Here is a 24,372-nt window from a genome sequence, read left to right on the forward strand (position 1 = left end):
CCCATTGACTATCAGATATAGGGTATATGATACCTACGTCCAATAGTTTAAGAACCTCGGCCTTAACCACTTCCTTCATGTTTGGATTTAGTCTACGTTGTGGTTGTCGAGCGGTTTTTGCATTATCCTCAAGATATATGCGATGAGTACAAATCGAGAGATCGATTCCCTTGAGGTCCGCTATCGTCCATCCCAGGGCTCCTTTATGCTCAATGAGAGTAGATATAAGCATACTCTCATGTTCTTTCTCCAGGTGGGCAGAGATCACCACCGGGTATGTCTCATCTTGACCTAAATAGGCATATTTCAAATCAGAGGGCAAAGGTTTTAGGTCGAGCTTCGGCGGCTTGAGGTTAGACGGTAGAGGCACTACATCGGTTTGTGGTAATTCTTCAAATTTTGGCCTCCACCGGTTAACTTCAAGTACCGGTGCAGTATCAAGTAAGGCACACGTCTCCCTAATCATGTCATCATCAAAATCATGGGAGTAGGCCAGGCACGTCTCCAGATGGTCGAAGGATAAGGTCAGCGGTGTCGTATCTTCCACGAAAGAGTCAATCATGTTAATGTCGTGGAGATCGTCATCATCCTCTGAGTTGCTGCCGTTATTGAAAAAAATATTTGACTCCAATGTCAAATTTCCAAAAGACATAGTCATGACACCATTCCTGCAATTGATAATTGCATTTGACGTGGCAAGGAATTAGCGACCAAGAATGATGGGAATCTGAGTGCTCATGTTATTGATGGGTTCGGTGTCCAGGATGATAAAATCTACAGGGCAGTAAAATCTATCGACCTGGACTAACACATCCTCAATTATCCCTCTTGGTACACGAACAGAGCGATCAGCAAGTTGTAGTGTGGTTAGGGTGGGTTTTAATTCACCCAAACCTAACTGTTTGTATACCGAGTAGGGAATCAGATTGACGCTCGCTCCTAAGTCAAGAAGTGTGTGATCAATTCGATGGTTCCCGATTACACATGATATGATTGGGCTACCGGGATCCTTGAATTTCTGCGGCACGTCTTGCTTTAGGATGGCACTCACTTTCTCAGTCAAGAAGATTTTCTTTTGAATAATTTTCCGTCTTTTGGTCGTGCATAAGTCTTTCAGGAATTTGGCATATGAAGGTATCTGTTTAACGACATCAAGTAGAGGAATGTTGACTTTCACCTGTTTCAACACCTCTAGGATATCCGAGAGTTAGAGAGAGGTTTTGGTGAAACCAACCGTTGGGGAATGGAGCAACCGGCTTCTCTAGAAGTTCGGTTCTACTTTTTGTGGGGCATCACTTTGGATCCATCATTGTTGTCCTCTTTTGGTTCTTGAGGCTTTTCGGCCTAACCAGGAAGAGTTTTATCAATGATCTTCCCACTCCTAAGAGTGGTGATGGATTTAGCATGCCCCATCTGATTTGAAGAGCTGGGATCATTATTCTCGTATGCGGTTTAGGATTGGGGAGAGGTTGTGCAGGAAGCATCCCCTTTTCTATAACCGTCATATGAGAATCTATCTTTTGCATAAAATCTGTGATTCCTCGCATTGCCTGAGCCAGCTCTTGTATGGGATTTTGAACCGGTTCCTCTTGAGGTTTCACTTGATTTGGATTTTGATTGAAGAAACCTGGAGGAGTCGCCGTTTGTCCATTCCTCCAACTAAAGTTTGGATGATTTTTCCAGCCAGGATTGTATGTGTTGGAGTTAGGTCCAGTAAAAGGTCTTTGATAGTTGTTTACGGCATTGGCTTGTTCATTCAACACTCCTCAAAAGGCGGGTATTGTAGGACAGTTTTCAGTTGTGTGAATGTTGCAATCACAGATGCCGCAAACAATTTCATTGACCTTATCCTTCTTTCCTTCCATGGCCTCAACTTTCCTTATGAGCGTAGTCACTTTACACTTGAGATCATCCTCTTCTTTCAAGAGATATAATCCACCTTTCTCCTTTAATTGAGTCGGCCTAGACGTGGTGTTCGCCATTGGGTAATAGTCCCATGATTGTGTTTTTTCAGCGAGACTATCGAGGTAATCCCATACCTCGTCAACATCTTTATTAATGAACTCTCCATTACACATTGTCTCGACCATTTGGTGCATGGAAGATGTCAGTCCATCATAGAAAAAATTTGTAATGCACCACGTTTCAAATCCGTGTTGTGGGCATGAACTGACCAAATCTTTGAACCTTTCCCAACATTGGAAGAATGTTTCGTCTTCCTTTTGGGCAAAGTTCATGATCGCTTTTCTGAGGGTAATCGTTTTATGATGTGGGAAGAATTTTTTTATGAATTCCCTCTGCATGTCGTTCCACGTGCCAATGGATCTAGGACGCAGTGAATGTAACCACGTTTTAGCTTTCTCTTTTAAGGAAAAAGGAAAGAGTTTCAGCCTAATTGTATCCTCAGATACATTAGGAAAACATAATGTAGCTATAATCTCATCGAACTCTTTCAAATGTAAATATGGACTTTCAGATTCAAGTCCATGGAATTTGGGAAGGAGTTGGATAACTCCTGGCTTGATGTCCATTTGTCCTGTGTTTTCAGGAAAAATCATGCATGAGGGCATACTCACTCCCGCCAGTTGTAGATAATCTCGTAAAGTACGAGGCGGGGGTGCATGTTGCACCTTATTCTCATCTTGGGTATCCTCCACCCTGGGTGGAAGTAGAGGAGGTTAGTCTTCAGCCATAACTTCACTTAACTCAGGGGATTTCGAGTGGTGTCTAGTCCTGCGATGGATAGTCAACCCCTCAACTAATCCTCCTTCAGTCAAGAGACGTCGAGTGTTGTCACGGGCCCACTTGGGCATGAAACACTCGCAGCCCTCAATCAAATTCAAAGTTTAATCCTAAGAAAGGAAAAGAAAATCTAAAAAGAAAGAGAGGGAGAGTTGGAAAGAAATTACCAAATTGAAGCCCCTAAGTTAAGGACCTGCAAAATAAAAACAATATAAGTTAGATTCTAAAAGAAGAAGACCAATCCTTTAAAATAAAGGTAGTAGTAAACTAATTTCTAAAAGAAAGTGAAAACTTCTAAAATAAATTAGGAAAGTCCTAAACTAGAAAGTAAATTACTAAAAGAGAACTGAAAAATAGAAAGTAGAGAAGGAGTGTACCGAATTAGAGATTTCTATCTTAAAGGCCTACACAATAGGAGAGTTAGTTTCTAAACAAAAATTCTAAAAATAAATTAGGGAACAAATTAGATTCTAAGAGAGTTAGAATTGGAAAGTTACTAAAATAAAACTAGAAAGTTAATTTCTAAAAAGGGAAAGAAATAACCTAATTTCTAAAAATAAACTATTTCCTAAAGAAGGGAGGATACTAGAATTAGAACATTTCTAAAATTTAAACAAAAATTCTAAAAATAGGAAAAAGTAGAAAGATTAAGAAGGAATTACCAATTGAGAAACTTATGTCAAGATCCTATAAAACAGGAAACAAGTTAGTTTTGAACTGAAATAAAAATAAATAAATAAAACTAAGGTTAGTAAAATCCTAATCTTAAACTAATCCTAAAACCAATTAATTTCAGAAAATCGTAACTCCTCCAAAATATAAAGATCCAAAACTTGTTCACTCCCCAAGTATAGGGTTGTGATGTAGTAATAAACTCGATAAGACCGAGGTCGAATCCACAGGGACTGATACCTATACGTTATCTGAAACCAAGTAGAAATAAAACTAGACTAAGATGTGATCTAAACCAAATAGAATTTAAGAAATAATTGTGGAACAATTATCTAAAACTTTAAGGAATTCAGAGGAAGGAAACTAGGGTTTCAGAGGATCCACTTGTAGAGATCAGGGAGATCTTATGCCCGCATCAAGGATTATGGAATTCAAACTGAACTTACTTGATCTGATTTTCAAGAGATGAAAGGTATATGAATTAGAATGGATTCCATCATCAAACCATGCCCAGGAGACAAAGTAAACAACAGAATTAAACTAATTACCAACCAACCAACAACGTATGAAGATCAGGAAGGGTACTGTCATCCTACCATGCCCATGGAACAATGATGAACAACAGGGCTTCCTGACTTCATAAACATAAAAAGGGAAAGAAATATTCAAAGCCATTGCAAACCCATTGTAATTTCAGTCACAACAGACCATTAAAGACTAAGAAAAATATTCCTTGAATAATCAACTAGAATCAAGTTCAGTTCAGAAATTCAAATTAAACACATGAAATAGTGTCTCCCATCTCGCTACAGGCTTCACCTCTTAACCCCAGCTAAGAGGATTAGCCACACATGAATGGGCTAAACATTAAAAAAAATAAAGGAAATATAAAGGAAAAGAAGAGAAAAACCAGGCTCCTCTCTCTCTCTCCCACGTTCAAGCCTTCCAAACGAGCAAAAAAACAAACCCGAGCACACCCTCCCTGTCTCCTCCTCTTCTGTTTTGAAAGATGAAAAGCTTCCTCCTTGTGCAGTCGTCCAAGTCGTAGCTGCTCCTGTTGCTCAAGTCCTCAGCTTTTCCTCTGCCTTTCCAACCACGCCCGCTCCAGCAGCCGATCCATTTTCCTTCCCACGTTCCCAGCAGCAGCCAAACTTCCTGTTTTTTCCTTTCCCCTTCCACCAAAGACGAGCTCCCTTTTAAAGACCAAAAGCCCTCCGGAACTTGCTGTGAAGTCCTTAAAGTACTAGGCTGCGGAAGCTGGAGAAGATCGGTCGTGAGGTTCTGCACTCCATGCAGAAGGTTTACGCAGCAGGGAAGAAAAAAACAATGCGTCTGATCTGCATTAGGCCCAGTTTTTGTGAAAAGAAATCGTCCCCATGGATAGTTTTTAGTTAGCTTTCAGATGAACGGTCTGGATTACTGGTCCGAAGCTTATCAGAATCACACAATCAGCCAACAGCGGCCGTTTTTTTTTCCCATGCGCGCGCAGGCTACAAACCGGACTCTTGCGCTGATGCTTAGTGGAGCACCTGATCGGCATCAGAGAAGAAATTCTGTCACCTAGGCACTGTTTATAGGGAGCATGGGCGTCTGATGAACGGTCTAGATCCGACTGATGCATCACAGTAATGGCCCACGAGATTTCTCCACAGCTTCTGACGCGAAACAGAGTTTCCGTGTCAGCCTAAAACGTGTCTAATGGATCCCACAGTGACGTTTTTGATAAAATCCACCACGTCCATTGTATTCCTGGCTAAAAATCAGTCAGGAATGGACGGTTTTGGAGTGTAGTTGGTGTGGACCACTGAACTTTGCTCGCCGCCGTCGGTCCTGCGATTTATAGTTAGGATCTTCCGGTAGCTTGCATGAGGACAAACGGACACCTAGGAGAGGGTTTTCGCCCCCCTATGGACGCAATAGACGGCACTGATCATCCATTTGGATGATGTGTGGGGCCCACAACTTAAAACCGCGATGCACGGCGTAAAACGCTGTTGCGTTTTAGTTGAAATTGGAAGAAGAAGACGGTCAGAAGTCGGATTGACCGACTTCTCGTTCCTGTGCACGGCCAGTGCACTTATGCACTATGCACACACACACTCCAATGGGGTCCATTATGATGTTTTTGAGAGATCCACTCCGTCTATCCGTTTTGTCAGCTCATTTAAACAGTTGAGCCTAAGATTGAAGCACTTTCAGACACCAGGCGGGCCCCAAATCACTGATCTATGGGCTGATCTGTCCGTTGGGCCACTTCTAGGGGGATCCAATGGCTGAAATTTGACATGTATGGTTAGTTTTTGGTCTTTAGGCCATATGTGAAGTTTTGAACCGAACGGATGGTAGAAACCCTGTGATCTTGCATTCTGGACGTCTTCCAAGCCGCTTGAGTTTCAATTTCTCAATTTTCTTGGATCCCTGGCGTGCAAATCTGTCGATCTTGGTCTCCTAGAGTCCGTCCTATGCTCTGGTACTTTCAGACCATTAAATCCATGCTTTTAGTACCCTTTTCCAGTCCAAGCTTGTGAATACACCATGCAACACAAACATGGTTAAATCAGCCATTAGACGGAATTATGCTTGTAGATCCAAGTAATAACTGGGGTCTAATATGTAATATTTAACCCTCAACATAATCCTATGGAATACAAAGATAAATCTTTTCTTACCCTTTTACAACGAAGTACAACAGTCTCTCATCATTCTTGTCCATACACTTCTCAACAGAATGGTCGAGCAGAACGTAAACATCATTATATTTTAGATACGATAAGAGCACTTCTCATCTCTGCTTCTCTTCCAGAACACTTTTGGGATGAAGCTGCTCTCACTGCTGTCTGCACTATCAATCGTGTTCCCTCACCTACCATCCACAATAAAACTCTTTTTGAGCTTCTCCATGGTACAGTCCCTAACTATTCCTTGCTTCGAGTTTTTGGTTTGTCTGTTTTGTCACTCTTCCTACACATGAACGCACTAAACTAGAACCACGATCCAGACTTTGTTGCCTTCTTGGTTATGGTCTCACTAAGAAAGGTTATCGTTGCTATAATCCCATAGTCAAACGTCTTCGTATTTCTCGTCATGTGGAGTTTTGGGAGCATAAGATGTTTACGAGTCTTTCTCCTTTTCCACAGTCCTCTTCCAGTTATGCTCCTATTTTTACTGATTCATCTATTACTTTAGTACATCAACCCTCTGCAAAGATGCTAAGCTCCTCAGACGTTCATTCTACAGCTGCTCCTGATCCAACTGACACGTCTGTTGATCCTCTTGCTACATCAACAGCCTCTGAGTTTGTTCAGGTACCTACACTTCGTCACTCCACTAGAGTAAGAGCCCCTCCTTCTCATCTTCAAGACTATCATTGTTTTTATGCCCTTGCCACTCTTCACGAACCACATACTTATTGTGAGGCTAGTACTGATCCTCTTTGGCAAAAAGCTATGTCTGATGAACTAGATGCTCTTACTAAAACTCATACTTGGGACCTGGTGAATTTGCCTTCCGAAAAGTCTGTAGTTGGTTGTAAGTGGGTTTACAAAATCAAGACTCGGGCAGATGGATCAGTGGAACGATACAAAGCTCGCCTTGTTGCGAAGAGTTTCTCTCAGGAGTATGGTATTGACTATGAGGAGACTTTTGCTCCTGTTGCTAGACTTACCTCTGTTAGATCTTTGCTTGCAGTAGCTGTTATGTGTCATTGAGAACTTTTTCAGATGGATGTCAAAAATGCATTCTTGAATAGCGATCTTGTTGAGGAAGTCTATATACATCCTCCACCTGGTTATGATCATCCTCCTCACAAAGTCTGTTGTCTTCGTCGTGCTCTTTATGGTCTCAAACAGGCCCCTCGAGCCTGGTTTGCCAAATTTAGTTTTATTGTTGCTCAACAGGGCTTTGTCTCTAGTGTATATTACTCTGCACTGTTTCTGCGGACTACTGGTGCTGGTACTATTCTTATCCTTCTTTATGTTGATGACATGATCATTACAGGAAATGATCTCTCTGGTATTCGAGATCTTCAATACTTTCTGAGTCAGAATTTTGAGATGAAAGACTTAGGGTAGTTTAACTACTTCCTTGGTCTTGAAGTGACTTCCGGTTCAGATGGTTATTATCTATCTCAGGCTAAGTATGCTTCTAACTTGCTTTCCAAGCAGACTTGACTGAAAGCAAAACGTGCACTTCTCCTCTTGAATATAATGTTAAGCTTCTCGCTACTGACGGTGAATCTCTTCCAGATGCTACTCTATATAGGCAATTGGTCGGTAGTCTCATCTACCTTACATTTACTCAACCAAACATTTCCTACGCTGTTCACTTGGTTAGCTAGTTTATGAGTGCACCACACTCTACTCACTATGCTATCATTCTTCGTATCTTACGCTATATTAAGGGGACTTTGTTTCATGGTCTTCACTTTTCATTGCACTCATCTCTGGAGCTCCGCTCTTATTCTAATGCTGACTGGGCCGGTGATCCTATCGATCGTCGCTCCACTACGGGTTATTGTTTCTTACTTGGTACTTCTCTCATTCTTGGCGCAACAAGAAACAAACTGTTGTTGCCCGATCCAGTACTGAGGCTGAGTATCGTGCACTTGCTGATACTACAGCTGAACTTTTGTGGCTACGATGGCTTTTTACATACATGAGTGTTTCTCAGTTGACTAGTTCCCCTCTTTATTGTGATAATCAGAGTGTCATTCAGATTGCTCATAATGATGTTTTTCAGGAGCGGACCAAGCATATCGAGATTGACTGTCACTTCATTCGGCACCACCTCCAGCAGGGTACACTACATCTTCGATCCATCTCCTCTGAGGATCAACTTGCCGATATTTTCACGAAGTCTCATCCTCCTGGTCGACTTTGTAATCTTGTTTCTAAACTCAAGTTGACTTCATCATCTCGAGTTTGAGGGGGGATGTTAGATTATTGTGTGATCTTGTTATATTAGATTATAAATCTCCAGCTATGTAATATTCTCTCTAGCTATGTAATATCCTATATTTAGCACCTAGGATCTTTCTTACAACTATTCATATTTACTATCAATAGGTTGTAATCATACTATAAAGAGGGTTTTCTTCCTCCAATACAATACACATTGAAATACAGAATTTCTACGACAATCTCTCTCTTTCTCTTTATTTCTTCCGGTTCAAGTACCTATTGTGGTGAAATTCTACTGTGGTGTGAGTGCGTGTCGGGTGTGAGTGCATGGGTAAGAAAAAATAAAAAAGACAAATAAACATCTCTATAGACTACGAGAAGGTTTCAACCGTAGACATCATATTCCCCACCGTTTTCTGTGATGTGTTGTGGTTCACTTAGCTTTGGATATGCTTCAATTTTGGCCTCATGCCCTAAAATGAGCTAGAAAAAATAGATAACCAGCATGGATAAAACACATACATCATGGTGGGAGCCAAGGAGCTTTAACACCAGCTAGCTAGCAAGTGTTGCGTCACCAGTCAACCATTGCAAGAACATTCCTACACTCTAGGTGGAGCCACAGTGATGTTTGTGATCAATCCACTCCATGCATTTGTTTTTCCGGATCATGTTAGGACATGAGCCCAAAATTGAGATATATCCAAAAATCAAGTGGGCCACATGAAAAGAAACAGTAAGGATTAAACTTCCATTGTTAAAACATTCATGGAGCCACATGAGTTTTGGATTAGGTTAGTATATTTGTGTTTTCAGTTCATCCCCATAGGAATGACCTTTTGAAGGGTTTAGGTGGCATATAAATGTCAAGGTAGACCCTAGGGAGGTTTCGATGTTATATATTTCTTTACCCACTTTTTCCTACCACGGGCCCACGTGAGTTTTGGATCTGCCTCATTTTTTGGCTCATGTCCTAACATGAGCAGGCAAAACATATGCACATAATTGATTTCTCACAAACATTACTATGGGCCCACCTAGCTTCTAAGTGTAAGAACTTCCTGCTCATAGTGTTGTAGGCAATCTGAGTCCGAAGAAAACATCACCCCATCTAAAATATATATGTTCAATATGTGTCACATGATCAATACGTTCCATATAGTAGCTCCAATTGTATACAAGCCATAACTACGAAATTAACACTAACAAGGCTACGGAGGGGAGAGTCTTGAAAAATCACACAAGCAATGCTACGAAGAAGAGGGTCTTAAAATTTTTTACAAACAAGGCTATGAATAAGAAGGTTTTGTCATCCATAGAGAATGAAGAAAAATATAAAAGAAGAGTGTTGAGAGAGGAAAAAGAGAGACAAAAACTACTTTTTTCATAAAGTGGAGGGGGGGTTGTTGACATACTGGCTAACCCTTACATAGAAGATGACTCCTTATTTCTTAACTACTAACACTAAACCTCTAAACATCAAATTTTCTAACTAACCACTTTCCTGATTTGACAGGACCAAAGCTTACTTAATAACTGAGCATCCTAATTAAATTAGTAATTTGCAATTATTATCAACATTCCCTGTCATTAACAATGCCTACTGGCATCCATCATTCTCAAACTTCTTTTGAAGAGATTAAACTTATTTATGTTTAGTATTCTGATAAAAATGCTCATCGCTTGGTCACTTCTAGAGGTGTAAGTCGACTCTATCTCTTTGCTCGTGACCTTCTAGTAAATAAAGCGGTAATAGGCCTCCACATAATTTGTACATGCTTGAAACATTGGATTGGACATCGTTGTAATTGAGCTAATGCTGGCACTCATTATCAAAATGGGATAGTTGATTTTTTTCTCCAAATTCTCTTAGTAGTTGTGCCAACCACATACTTTTCCATATAGATAGTATCACAACTTGTTATTCCGCTTTTGTCTCTCCATGATATGCTTCCCCAACCAAGATTAAAACAAAAGCTATTATTAAACAACTTGTACATGGGCCAACGGTCCAATCTAAGTCACAATAGCCTACAAACTTTACTGATGCATCATACCTGTAAAGTATATTTTCATTAATGATTGTCTTCATATGTCTCAAGAGAAGCTTTACTACATTCATATGTGGCTTCCTCGGCTCTTACATAAATTGATTGATGACCACAACCGAATGTCAAATTTGGGTGAGTCATGGTTAGTTATATTAGCCTATTAACCATCTCTCAATAAGCACTTGCATCTATGAGTAGCTCTTCTTCATCTTTCGATAACTTGTAATTTGCTTTAAGTGATGTTGTAGTCAAATTTATTCATAGGAAATCCAACTTTGCAACCAAGTCTAAACCCTTCTTTTAAGAATAAAAATTATTCTTTAATTTTTTATCACTTCAATACCAAAAAATAAATACCGAAAGTCTCTAAAATCCTTCATATCTTTTTTTAAAAATAAAATTAAAAAAATTGATTTGTCCACCTCTTCTTAGCAACATGTACTTATTTTAGGCCATAGAACACCTTCTTAAACTTGTACACGTGCCTTGGTTATTTAGAATCTTCAAATTCTTTAAGTTGCTTCATATTCACTTCTTTATTAAGATCGTCAATTAAGAATACATACTTCACACCATCATTGGAGCATCTAACCCTTGCTTGACTTCTCTTGTAACATTTTGCTTTGTTTGCATATTTACTTCTACAACCAATATCTTTATTTTTGTCTGTAAGCTCGACTAATCCCATGTGTCAAATTTTTTTAGTGCACCCATGTTTTCTTCTATAACCTATAGCCATTAAGGATTATTAACAAATTCTTCAAATATATTTGATCATACGAATCCATGACATGCATTATGTAAGCATAATACATATTTTGTTACATAATAATCATCAATTCTTTTAACAAGAAACCTTTCACATATGGTATATCTTTATTCCATATCACCACTTAACAGGGTCATAACTTTGTTTTTCTTTGATTTTGTCAATTAAAATATTTTCGCTAACTTAGATGATTTTGGAGTGGATAGTCCAGTATCTAATAAAGGCTATGAAGACTCCACTTAACTACTTAAAGCTTGATATTATTGTGAATTCTCATTAAAATTCATATCACGGCTCTTATTGACAGACGATTTACTAAATTATGACACTAGTATACATAAACACATGTTTATGCATGTTAGTGGCCACATGATATAATCTAAATCAGGTAATGAAATTAAGAGTCCAACTCTCCGATAATACCTTAGAGAATGGATTGAAAGATCAATATTTAAGAGCACTAATTCTCAGGAAAGCCATTTTTTTTCTCCAACCATTGATGAAAAAAAAAATCAGAAAAGGTTAAATGAAAATATAGCTTTGAATAGAGTGACAGCCATGAATGTAAGAGAATTGCATCCAACAGATAAAGACCATACAACATATAGAAATGGATTAAGAAACTACATGTGGCGATAATCATTTATTGGTGCTGACAATTTGTAGCTAAACAACATCTCATCACCACTACAACATCAGGCTCTTAACATTATCGTCACACCCGTGCTATGCCAGGTAAGTATCAAATCATCAATTTGATGGAGTTTTCCTCCTCACTTCAAAGGAGATGTGGTGTGGTTCGGATGCCACAAACAGTGGAATCACCGCACTGCTCGACCAGTCGAGTGAACAGTGCTTGACCAGTCGAGAGTCACTCGACTCAAAGTCCAACGAGCTCAGTAAAGAATGCTCGACCAGTCGAGGGCCGGCTCGACCAGTCGAGGACTCTGCTCGACCAATCGAGCTTACGCAGATTTGAGTCCGAATCTTGTGCGGACTGCGGAAATTTGATGCGGTTTTGCAAGAAGTGCGAAAGGGAGTTTTCAAATCTATAAATATGGGTGCCTAGGACCTTTCTAGGTAATGTAAGAGGGTTTCCTAAAGCTTTAGAAGGGTTTATTAAAGGGTTTAGGGCTATCAAAGGTGTGAGAGAAAGAGAGAAAGAGAGAGAGAAAGCTTGTGGAAGGGAATCGACGTCTCAGCACTTTTATGTCCTCGTGATCGGTGAGATCTTTCTATTTTTCTTTTATTCTCTTATTGTTTATCCACTCCTACGTGAGTGAAGAAGGTTGTAACGTTCTACTTTATTAGGGATTGTTGATCTGGACGAGGTCCCGTGATTTTTACCTCTTTGAGAGTTTTCTACGTAAAAATCTCTTGTGTCGTGTAGTTTGTGCTTTGATTTATTTCGTTGCTTTATTATCTTATAATTCTGGTGTTTTGGGGAGGCTAGATCCTAAGGTTTTTTGCAAGGCTCCCAACAAAGTAGTATCAGAGCTAAGTTCATTGAACGGAGTGGGATCAGTTTTGAAATATGGAAGGTGGCTCATCAAGGATGATCAACCTCAATGGTTCTAACTGGACCATATGGAAGACTAAGATGAAGGACTTACTTTATTGCAAGGACTTATATTCTACAATTTTAGGTATATCAGCAAAATCCAAGGATGTGTCCGATGATGATTGGAAGAAGATGGACCGGAAGGCGGTGGGATTTATTAGACAATGGCTGGATGATTCTGTGTTCCACCATGTGTCTACGGAGACCTCAGCCGCTAGCCTATGGCGAAATTACAAGGGCTATATGAGAGGAAGACAGCCTGTAATAAAAATTTTCTGATAAGGCGACTTATGAATCTCAAGTTCAAATATGGCAGTTTTGTAGCCGAGCATATGAATGAGGTCAACAATATAATGAACCAACTCTCCGTTATGAAGATGGTCCTGGATGATGAATTGCTGGCTTTGTTATTGCTTAGTTCATTGCCTGACAGTTGGGAGACATTGGTGGTGTCTCTAAGTAACTTCACGTCAGACAGAAAGATATCCATGGAACTGGTAACTAGCTGTCTCTTCAATGAGGAGACAATGAGAAAGTCTCAATCCGTACTGTTCCGTTAGCTTCCGCGGTCCTTCCGGTCAAATTCCGGCAACCTTCGCACCGTATTCGGTATTTACGCATGATCCTAAGCCAGGTCCCGCGCACCGACGTCGGCTCGGTCCGAAGGTTATATCATAGCGACCGCGTCGTCGCCGCGGTTCCAACGCCGTGACTTGCGCACCAAACCGATATCCAGGCAAGAAGATGCCGATCAGCGTTTATTCCGAAGAAACACCGCGCGTTGCGGATTTCGAGGGAATCTCTACAATTAGTCCCATCAATCAACCATCAAAGCACCCCATACCTCAAGTACATCAACCCATCACCACCTTTTACTAAAGTCCACCATTCTTTCCACCTCACCACTCCTCTTTTCCAAATTTCAACAACAACCATACCTCTTTTTACCATTTTCAACCCAAACCATCCCCCATCACTCCATCACCCATCTCCTTCTCTCTCTCTCTCTCTCCCTTACAAGTCTCTCTCTCATTCAAACTCTCCCATAGCAAGTCCCATACGTATGGTCTTCCCATGGTGAGAAAATTTTATTTGTGAGGTCCACCTTTCCCACCCCTTCATCTCTCATCTCAACCATCCATTTCTCATCTTCCACCATCAAAGAGGAGCTCAAGGAACCAAGGAAGCCTAGGGAGCAAGAAGATCAAGTGGTGGGTGTCTTAATAGGGTAGATTTTCATATTTTTAAGATGGACCAAGTGAGGCCAACCGATTAATGGTTTGGATCTCACTTTGGACCCTAAGATGTGGCCGATGGCCCACTTGGATCATCATGATCATTCCATGATGGGGCCATTCTCCATGGACCCCATCATGATGTTTATTTCCTTCCATGTTTAGGGTCATCTAGACCATTTATTTTAGTGGAGAAGGGATCTCCACCGTTGGATTTCAATTCCATGGACCCACTTGTAATGGGACCCACTTCATGTATGATTTAGTGCAAGGGAGGGCCCATAGTGCCGGGGTCCCTCCATCATACGGTCTCACTCTCTATATCTCTCCCTTTTTGTTTTATTTTATTTTATTTTATTTTTATCTTGTTGTATGATGATAAGGTTGTATGGCCCGCTTGAATGGACCCCACCATGTAGTAAGTATTTTATTTGAGTGGGGCCCACCTTATATGTGTACTACCCACACCACTCATCAGTGGTGGCCCACCTGATCAGGCCCACCTCAAATGTCCAGACAGTCCAGCGTCGTCCCTGGACGCTGGACGTGTAAATGGGAAAAACACAAATATCAACTTTTTTTCCAAAGTTTTGGGGTGGCCTATTCATGTAGGCCCCACCTTGATGTATGTATTAAATCCACACCATCCATTCCCTTCCCAAGCCCTTTTTAGCCGTTGACCTGAAAGAAGGGATCCATCAGACCTTCAGGCGGGCCATACCATACCAAAAGGTGGTTTTCACCATTGAAACCTCCCCTGATGGGTTGTACACTGGAATATGTCCAATATTGGACTTGTTTTGCTCGTAGTGAGCCATAGAAGAACACTGGACGGTGTGGATTAACTAGATGTGGACCCCACCTGTAAAATCTGTGATTTTTCAAAAAAAAAAAAAAAAAAGAAAAAAATCAACACAGCAGCCGTTGCTGCTGTGTGTCAGAAGGCAGCAGCGCTGCCTGCGCCAGCGGCGTCCGGGCGGACGGGCGTACCAGCAGCCCCTCACGGCTGTAACCGTGGGCCCCACCTTGATGTCTATATGCTATCTCAACCGTTCATCGGGTGGGCCACTACCTGACGTGGGCCCACCCCAAAAATCGGCTTGATCCAAGACTCGGGTGGCCCACATCAAAGGAAACAGTGGGATGGAACTTCTACCTTTGAAATTCCCTTGGGGTCCACAGAAGTTTTGGATCAGGGTGAAATTTCTTTTCACCCTTCACCTAGGCCCATGTGGCCTTATCAACGGTTGGCTGGCATATCGACATTACAGTGGGCCCCACATGGAGCCCACATGGATGTATATGTTTGACCACCACCGTCCGCCTGGACGGTGGACGTAGCCCACTGTTATAAGTGTGTGGGCCCACTGTGATGAGTGTGTGGGCCCACTGTGCTGCGTGCGTGTGTGTATGTGTATATATATATATAGATATATGTATATATATATATATATATATATATATATATATATATATATATAGATATATATAATATTATAGTTCATGTAATATTATATGTATATTATATACTATATTATATATATATATATATATAAATATTGTACTTATTTAGGTGAGGCCCATTTCAATTACTTATGGCCCATAATTGAGGCCCACTTTGATGTATTATGGGCCCATGGGTCAAGGCCCATTTGAGGTATTAAGGGCCCATGGTTTAAGGCCCATTAAGACATATTGGGGCCTATGTGTTAAGGCCCATTTGATGTGCATTTGGGGCCCATTGGTGTGGCCCATTTGATACACATAAGGCCCATAAGATTAGGCCCATTTGATACGTTATAAAGCCACAGTTTATAGTCCATTGCAATGCACATAAGGCCCATTAGTGCGGCCCGGTGATGTGGCCCACTTGATGAATACAAGGCCCATATGATATGGCCCATTTGGCGTATTTAAGGCCCATGGGACGTGCCTAAGGTCCATTGCAATGTACGATCGGCATGATTTATGTAATGATGTTTACGTCGGGATCTAAGCCTTGGGAGCAATGGTGGTTTGACGTCCACATTGCAAGTATAGTTGTGGTTAAATGTCCGCATTCGACATTCCCTAAGGCCCATTGTTAGGCTCGTGCGTAGGCCGCTAGGCCCACCTTCGTTATGTACATCATCCATCCTATATAGCATGTTTAATTTCATGATTCATGATCATATGCATCATACGTATGCTTGATATGAAGAAATGTGATCATATGCATAGCCTTTAGGGATTGTTATAGGGGCTCCCGTGATTGTGTTGCCTACATTGAGCGTTTCACGATACGCCAAGATTCTCGTGTGGTAGTGTGATTGCATTTGCATTGTGTGATATTGTCACGTACGCCCTAGCGACATCGGCCATAGCCTCCATGACGCATCGTGGTTGGCGATTGGATACCGGAAATCTGTTTACATGGGGTGCGATAGATATCCTGGTGAAAGTCCCTAAACCCTTATGGTACCAGGAGGTTGCTCCAACGTCTAGACCGAGTGGGTGCATGAGCGATGGGTGCCGATTACCAGACGGTTGCGCTTTCCACTGTGTCGTGGTCGGTTGGAAGGGGGTGCGGCCTTACCCGCCGAGAGTAGGGGGCAATGCTAGGCTGAGTCTGACCAGCTCGAGGAATGGGTCTATTGCGAGCCGAGCTCGATATTGGCAGGCGGATAGTGAGGTCTTTTCCACTCACCTTATTGCGCGCGATGGGGCGGCAATCGGCTTGGAGTGTACTAGACCCGGTGATATTTCGGATTTGAGCCGTATTGACATGTGGACTTAGATGAGGATTTGTATGCTTGACTTGCATTTTGCATTGCATGGCCTTGGTATGGCCGACATCATTCTTTGAACCGCATGGCCTTGGTACGGCTAATGGGATTCTTAGCATTCATCAGCATGTCCCGCATTACTCTGATACTGCATGACTACATTATCACCTTGGGCATACACTTTCACCACCCTCTAAGCTTTATAGCTTATGCACGACACGTGCGTGGGTGACGTTGGATTCGCGAGTAGGCTTGGACGCGTGGTGAATCTTCTTTTGGAGTTAATTGGTCTATCTTCATTGTATTTCCCTTATGCTCATTGTACTGTAAAGTTTTTGATTATAGTGGACATGTGTATGGAGTTTTTGGTTGTTGTTTGTGGGTTATGTCTTTGGTTATGCTTATTACGAATCAAACGATGTACAAAATCCTCCTTGTAGCATCCCAGGATCGGAACATTGTGAATGGGCGCTGAGCCGAGAGTGGTGTCTCTAAGTAACTTCACGTCAGACAGAAAGATATCCATGGAACTGGTAACTAGCTGTCTCTTCAATGAGGAGACAATGAGAAAGTCTCAGGGGTCTACTCGGCAAGAAGCTCTTATGAAACAGGAAAGGGGAAGAGGAAAGAACAGGAAGGGCGGGAAGGCCCGAGATAAATCAAGAGGTAAGTCAAGTACCAGGAAGGATGTTGAATACTTGAATTGTGGTAAGAAGGGCCACTATAAGTATGAATGTCGTAAGACTAAGAACGACAAGAAAGGAAAAGGAAATGAGAAGGAAGATGAATCAGACTCCATTGCGGTCGCTTCAGATGGCGACGTTATAATTATTCTTTCAGAAGATCACGATATATGTCTCATGGCTATGAATCACTACACCGACTGGGTGATTGACTCGGGAGCTTCTTTTCATGTGACTCCACGAAGAGACTTCTTCACAAGCAACAAGTCTGGTGACTATGGGACTATGAAGATGGAAAATTCTGGTGAATCAAAGATCGTAAGGGTCGGTGATATTTGTGTGAAGACCGGTGTGGGCTGCACATTGGTTCTCAAGGATGTGAGGCATATTCCAGACTTTCGCCTCAACTTGATGTCGATGAGAAGGTTGGATGATGATGGCTGTGAAAGTCGGTTTGCTGGTGGGCACTGGAAGCTCATCAAAGGTTCATTGATCGCAGCCAGAGGAAATAAGTATTGCACCTTTTATAAGACAAGTGTCAGTGTGTGCAAGGGTAGGTTGAATGCAGCGGAAGATTTAACTATTGACATGTGGCACAAGCGTCTAGGCCATATGAGAGAAAAAGGGCTTCAGCTACTAGCAAGAAAACGGCTCCTTCCAGACGTGACAGGTATACCTTTCACAAGCTGTATTGATTGTTTATCAGGGAAATAGCATAGAGTTTCATTTGTTAAAACTGTTTCTCATGTTAATAAAGTGCATGCATTAGATTTGGTTTATTCTAATGTTTGTGGTCTTATGAGGATAAAAACCTTGGGTGGGGCATTGTATTTTATTACTTTTATAGATGATGCATCTAGGAGGGTTTGGGTTTATGCTTTGAAATCCAAGGATGAGGTCTTTAGTGTGTTTAAATTGTTTCATGCTATAGTCGAGAGAGAGACAGGTAGATCATTGAAGTACATCTGCATTGACAATGGTGGTGAATACATTGGTGATTTCCACGAGTATTGTAAGTCCCTGGGTATACGACATGAACAGACAGTTCCCAAGACCCCCCAGCATAATGGTGTAGCTGAGCGAATGAATCACATCATTGTAGAGAAAATCATATACATGTTATCCTATGTGAAATTGCCCAAGTCGTCTGGGGAGAAGCAATGCACACAGTAGTGTATCTGATAAACAGGTCTACATCAGCCTCGTTGAATAGAAAAGTACCTGAGAAGGTATGGATTAGACAGGATCCATCGTACAGCCATCTCAGGGTGTTTGGATGCAGGGCATTCGTTCACGTACTAAAGGACGAGAGGTCCAAGCTTGATATGAAGATCGGGTAGTGTGTGTTCTTTAGGTACGGTGATGAAAAGTTTGATTACAGATTGTGGGATCCGACCGAGAAGAAGCTCGTCAGGAGCAGAGATGTGATTTTCTTTGAAGATCAGTGTATAGAAGACATTGGTAAGCCAGAGAAGAACCAGCCTAGTTCTGGTGAGGTAGAGGGCATGGATCTGGTTATTCCTCCCATGGTGCCTGATGACGGAGGAGTACAGTAAGGTGTAGAGGACGGGGGAGTTTCTACAGAAGATGGACCGGGGGAGCAGCCCCCACTTGATCAATCTATTGAGCCACAGGTGAGGAGGTTATCTAGGGACAGACAGCCGTCCAAGAGGTACTCGTCGCATGAGTACATTATGCTGACTAATGGGGGAGAGCCAGAAGATTATTCTAATGGCCTAGCCGAGAGCATAAGGGGGAGTGGTTGAGAGCTATGCAAGAAGAGATGAGATTTTTGCATAAGAACCACACCTATGATATGGTGAAGTGGATACTGTGGTATCGAAGAGGCTCATCCAGGTTGAGCCTATGTTATGGTGATAAAAACCTGTGTTAGAGGGTTATACAGATGCAGATATGGCAAGCGATATAGACTCCAAGAAGTCTACATCGGGTTTCATGTTCATATTTGCAGAGGGAGCGGTTTCTTGGCAGAGCAAGCTACATAAGGTCATAGCATTGTCGACGACAGAGGTCGAGTACATTGCAGTCACAGAGGCATGTAAAGAGATGCTTTGGATGAAAAGGTTCCTACAGGAACTTAGCCTAAAGCAGAAGCAGCACATGGTCTATTGCGATAGTTAAAGTGCTATACACTTGAGCAAGAATCCAAGTCAGTACTCCAAGTCGAAGCACATAGAGATTCGGTATCACTAGATCAGAGATATTTTAGAACAAAATGTGTTATAGTTTGAGAAGGTCCACACGGATGATAATGGGTCAGATATGATGACTAAGGCTTTGCTCAAGGGCAAGTTTGAGGTTTGTAGAAATTAAGTTGGTTTGAAGAATGTGAATTCTTTCTAAGTCGGAAAGGGAGAGATTTGATAAGGTTTTCCTCCTCAAGTCAAAGGAGATGTGGTGCAGTTCGGATGCCACAAACAGTGGAATCACTGCACTGCTCGACCAGTCGAGTAAACAGTGCTCGACCAGTCGAGGGTCACTTGACTCAAAGTCCAGCGAGCTCAGTGAATAGTGCTCGACTAGTCGAGGGCCAGCTCGACCAGTCGAGTGAACAGTGCTTGACCAATTGAGCTTACGCAGGTTTAAGTCTCGATCTTGTGCGAACTACAGAAATTGGAGGCGGTTTCGCAAGAGGTGCGAAAGGGGGTTTCTAAATCTATAAATATGGGTGCCTAGGGCCTTTCTAGGTAATGCAAGAGGGTATCCTAAAGCTTTGCAAGGGCTTGTTAAAGGGTTTAGGGCTATCAAAGGTGTGAGAGAAAGAGAGAAAGAGAAAGAGAAAGCTTGTGGAAGGGAGTCGACGTCTCAGCACTTCTACGTCCTCGTGATCGGTGAGATCTCTCTATTTTTTATTCTCTTATTGTTTATCCACTCCTACGTGAGTGAAGAAGGTTGTATCGTTCTACTTCATAGTGGATTGTTGATCTGGACGAGGTCCCGTGGTTTTTACCTCTTTGAGGATTTTTCACGTAAAAATCTCTTATGTCGTGTAGTTTGTACTTTGATTTATTTCATTGTTTTATTATCTCATAATTTTGGTATTTTGGGGAGGCTAGCTTCTAAGGTTTTGTGCAAGGCCCCCAACACAATTATAGGGAAATGGTTCTACGCGGTCGAGCTCATAGGAACTTCCCATGAGGTCAAGCTGTGTGGGCCCCACCATGATGCGTGTTGAACATCAACACCGTGCATTTGACGGGTCCCCTCTAAATTATGGGATATCCCAAAAATCAGCCTATATGAAACTTAGGTGGGCCATACCATCTAAAATCATGTGAAGATATGCCTAAAACATATAAAAGCACTTAGTGGAGCCCACCTAAAATTTGAATGCATCTAAAACTTGGTCTGACCCCTCATCCAAGTGTGACACACATAATGAATGGGCCGGATTTTTGAACCACACCTCGGTGGGCCCAACAAATGATCATGAATGTTTTAATGGGAGGGTAACCCCTCTCAACTTTTGTACGTGGTGTGGCCCACAAAAGTCATTGATTGACTTGATTTTTAAGCCCGAGGCCGACCATGAAATGGTGCATCTGAATGATGGGGTAGATGTTCGACACGCATCATGGGGGCCCACATAGCTCGACCTCATGGGAAGTTCCCATGAGCTCGACTACATAGAACCATTTCCCTCAATTGTAGAGATTTTGACAAGTCGACGCATATGAGAACGAATTACCTTTTTAGATACATTAAAAGCATAATATGATAATGTTACCATTTAGATCAATTAATAGATAGGTTGACTAACTTATAGTGAAAAATACTAGAAATATCAACCATATATAATGGCCAAGTGGAAGATGTTGACACGTATATAAGTTTACATTTTCCCTCGTGGAATAAGTTCTACTCTCCTTTGGGGGCGTTTGGGGCATGGGTTTAAGTGGGATTTGGTGGAAGTGGGTTCCAAGATCTCACAGATCATTGAAAGGTGTGTTTGGGAATCACACAAGGTATGGGTTATGAGGCCATTCTTGGAATCAACGCCGGAGCAAGAGTTTTTACCACCATACTTTGGATTTTATGTAGCTAGTGGTTGGTGCTATGTGGACCCCACCATGATATATGTGTTTTATCCATGTCGTCCATCTATTTTGAAATATAATTTTTGGGCTTCATCCCAAAAATGAGGTAGATCTAAATCTAAAGTGGACCACACCATGGGAAAACAGTAATGATTGAATAACACCATTAAAAATCTTCTATGGCCAACTGTGCGGTCCACTTGTGATTTGGATCAAACTCTTTTTTGGTCTCATACTTTGGAAGAATGGATGGACGGCATGGATGAAACACATACATCATAATGGGGCCCACAAAGCACACCGACTGGTAGTAGCAAGATAAGTAGCCGGTTTCCCAAACATGGAGTGGAATGGCCCCATTCCATGCGACTAGGAGACAATCTCTAACTAGTTGTAATCATTACATTTTGGTAATTCCATCCACTTAAACCCATCTAATCCCATGCTCCAAACACCTCCTTAGTAAAAGAGAGAGTGACTCAGGCATGAACAATTTACCTTTCAAAAATCTCAAACTACCTTTTATATTAATGTGAAATATTACACACACATATAAAGTAGGCAATCAGGGGCCATCAACTCCAGGCTCCCAAACAGAGTTAGATCCAGATCTGTTGGAGCTTCCCCGTTGAAACAGCACCCGGATCCTGTCAAATGGTTAGATCCTCCTTGACTCAAAGCTCAGCTAGAGAGTAGTGCTCCTGACAATCCAATGCAGCCAGAAGTGATGTTGGCTTGGACGCGTGGCGGATCTTCTTTTGGAGTTTTGGTCTATCTTCATTGTATTTTCCTTTATGCTCATTATACTTGTAAAGTTTTTTATCATAGTGGAAATGTGATGGAGTTTTTGGTCGTTGTTTGTGGGTTATACCTTTAGTTATGCTTATTACGAATCAAATTGACACTGGAATCCTCCTCATAGCATCCCAGGATCGGAATCTAACGAATGGGTGCCGGGAGCTGAGAATGGGGTTTTACGGAGGCTGTCGACGTCGAATTCGGCGATCGGGAATTTTGTGAGCCCGATTTCCGAGTTTGGTCTTCAATGAGGAGACAATGAGAAAGTCTCAGGGGTCTACTCGGCAAGAAGCTCTTATGATACAGGAAAGGGGAAGAGGAAAGAACAGGAAGGGCGGGCAGGCCTGAGATAAATCAAGAGGTAAGTCAAGTATCAGGAAGGATGTTGAATACTTGAATTGTGGCAAGAAGGGCCACTATAAGTATGAATGTCGTAAGACTAAGAACGACAAGAAAGGAAAAGGAAATGAGAAGGAAGATGAATCAGACTCCATTGTGGTCGCTTCAGATGGCGACGTTATAATTATTCTTTCAGAAGATCACGATATATGTCTCATGGCTACGAATTACTACACCGACTGGGTGATTGACTCGGGAGCTTCTTTTCATGTGACTCCACGAAGAGACTTCTTCACAAGCAACAAGTCTGGTGACTATGGGACTATGAAGATGGAAAATTCTGGTGAATCAAAGATCGTAAGGGTCGGTGATATTTGTGTGAAGACCGGTGTGGGCTGCACATTGGTTCTCAAGGATGTGAGGCATATTCCAGACTTTCGCCTCAACTTGATGTCGATGAGAAGGTTGGATGATGATGGCTGTGAAAGTCGGTTTGCTGGTGGGCACTGGAAGCTCATCAAAGGTTCATTGATCGCAGCCAGAGGAAATAAGTGTTGCACCTTTTATAAGACAAGTATCAGTGTGTGCAAGGGTAGGTTGAACGCAGCGGAAGATTTAACTACTGACATGTGGCATAAGCGTCTAGGCTACATGAGCGAAAAAAGGCTTCAGCTACTAGCAAGGAAGCGGCTCCTTCCAGACGTGACAGGTATACCTTTCACAAGCTGTATTGATTGTTTATCAGGGAAATAGCATAGAGTTTCATTTGTTAAAACCGTTTCTCGTGTTAATAAAGTGCATGCATTAGATTTGGTTTATTCTGATGTTTGTGGTCTTATGAGGATAAAAACCTTGGGTGGGGCATTGTATTTTATTACTTTTATAGATGATGCATCTAGGAGGGTTTGGGTTTATGCTTTGAAATCCAAGGATGAGGTCTTTAGTGTGTTTAAATTGTTTCATGCTATAGTCGAGAGAGAGACAGGTAGATCATTGAAGTGCATCTGCACTGACAATGGTGGTGAATACATTGGTGATTTCCACGAGTATTGTAAGTCCCTGGGTATACGACATGAACAGACGGTTCCCAAGACCCCCCAGCATAATGGTGTAGCTGAGCGAATGAATCACATCATTGTAGAGAAAATCAGATACATGTTATCCTATGTGAAATTGCCCAAGACGTTTGGGGAGAAGCAATGCACACAGTAGTGTATCTGATAAATAGGTCTCCATCAGCCTCGTTGAATGGAAAAGTACCTGAGAAGGTATGGATTAGACAGGATCCATCGTACAGTCATCTCAGGGTGTTTGGATGCAGGACATTCGTTCACGTACTAAAGGACGAGAGGTCCAAGCTTGATATAAAGATCAGGCAGTGTGTGTTCTTGGAGTACGGTGATGAAAAATTCAGTTACAAACTGTGGGATCCGACCGAAAATAAGCTCGTCAGGAGCAGAGATGTGATTTTCTTTAAAGATCAGTGTATAGAAGACATTGGTAAGCCAGAGAAGAACCAGCCTAGTTCTGGTGAGGTAGAGGGCATGGATCTGGTTATTCCTCCCATGGTGCCTGATGACGGAGGAGTACAGTAAGGTGTAGAGGACGGGGGAGTTTCTACAGAAGATGGACTGGGGGAGCAGCCCCCACTTGATCAATCTATTGAGCCACAGGTGAGGAGGTTATCTAGGGACAGACAGCCGTCCAAGAGGTACTCGCCGCATGAGTACATTATGCTGACTAATGGGGGAGAGCCAGAAGATTATTCTAATGGCCTAGCCGAGAGCATAAGGGGGAGTAG

At 41.9% G+C, this 24,372-nt stretch overlaps 1 non-coding gene across 1 annotated transcript; it reads left to right on the plus strand.

The window, feature by feature from the left end:
- The first annotated feature begins 2,148 nt into the window (after nucleotides 1–2,148).
- On the plus strand, nucleotides 2,149–2,255 carry LOC131238146 (small nucleolar RNA R71). The gene has a single exon (XR_009167558.1). It is a non-coding gene; the product is annotated as a small nucleolar RNA R71 (small nucleolar RNA).
- The last annotated feature ends 22,117 nt before the right edge of the window (nucleotides 2,256–24,372 follow it).

Source organism: Magnolia sinica, chromosome 2 (genome assembly GCF_029962835.1).
Source record: "Magnolia sinica isolate HGM2019 chromosome 2, MsV1, whole genome shotgun sequence".
Lineage (NCBI taxonomy): Eukaryota > Viridiplantae > Streptophyta > Magnoliopsida > Magnoliales > Magnoliaceae > Magnolia > Magnolia sinica.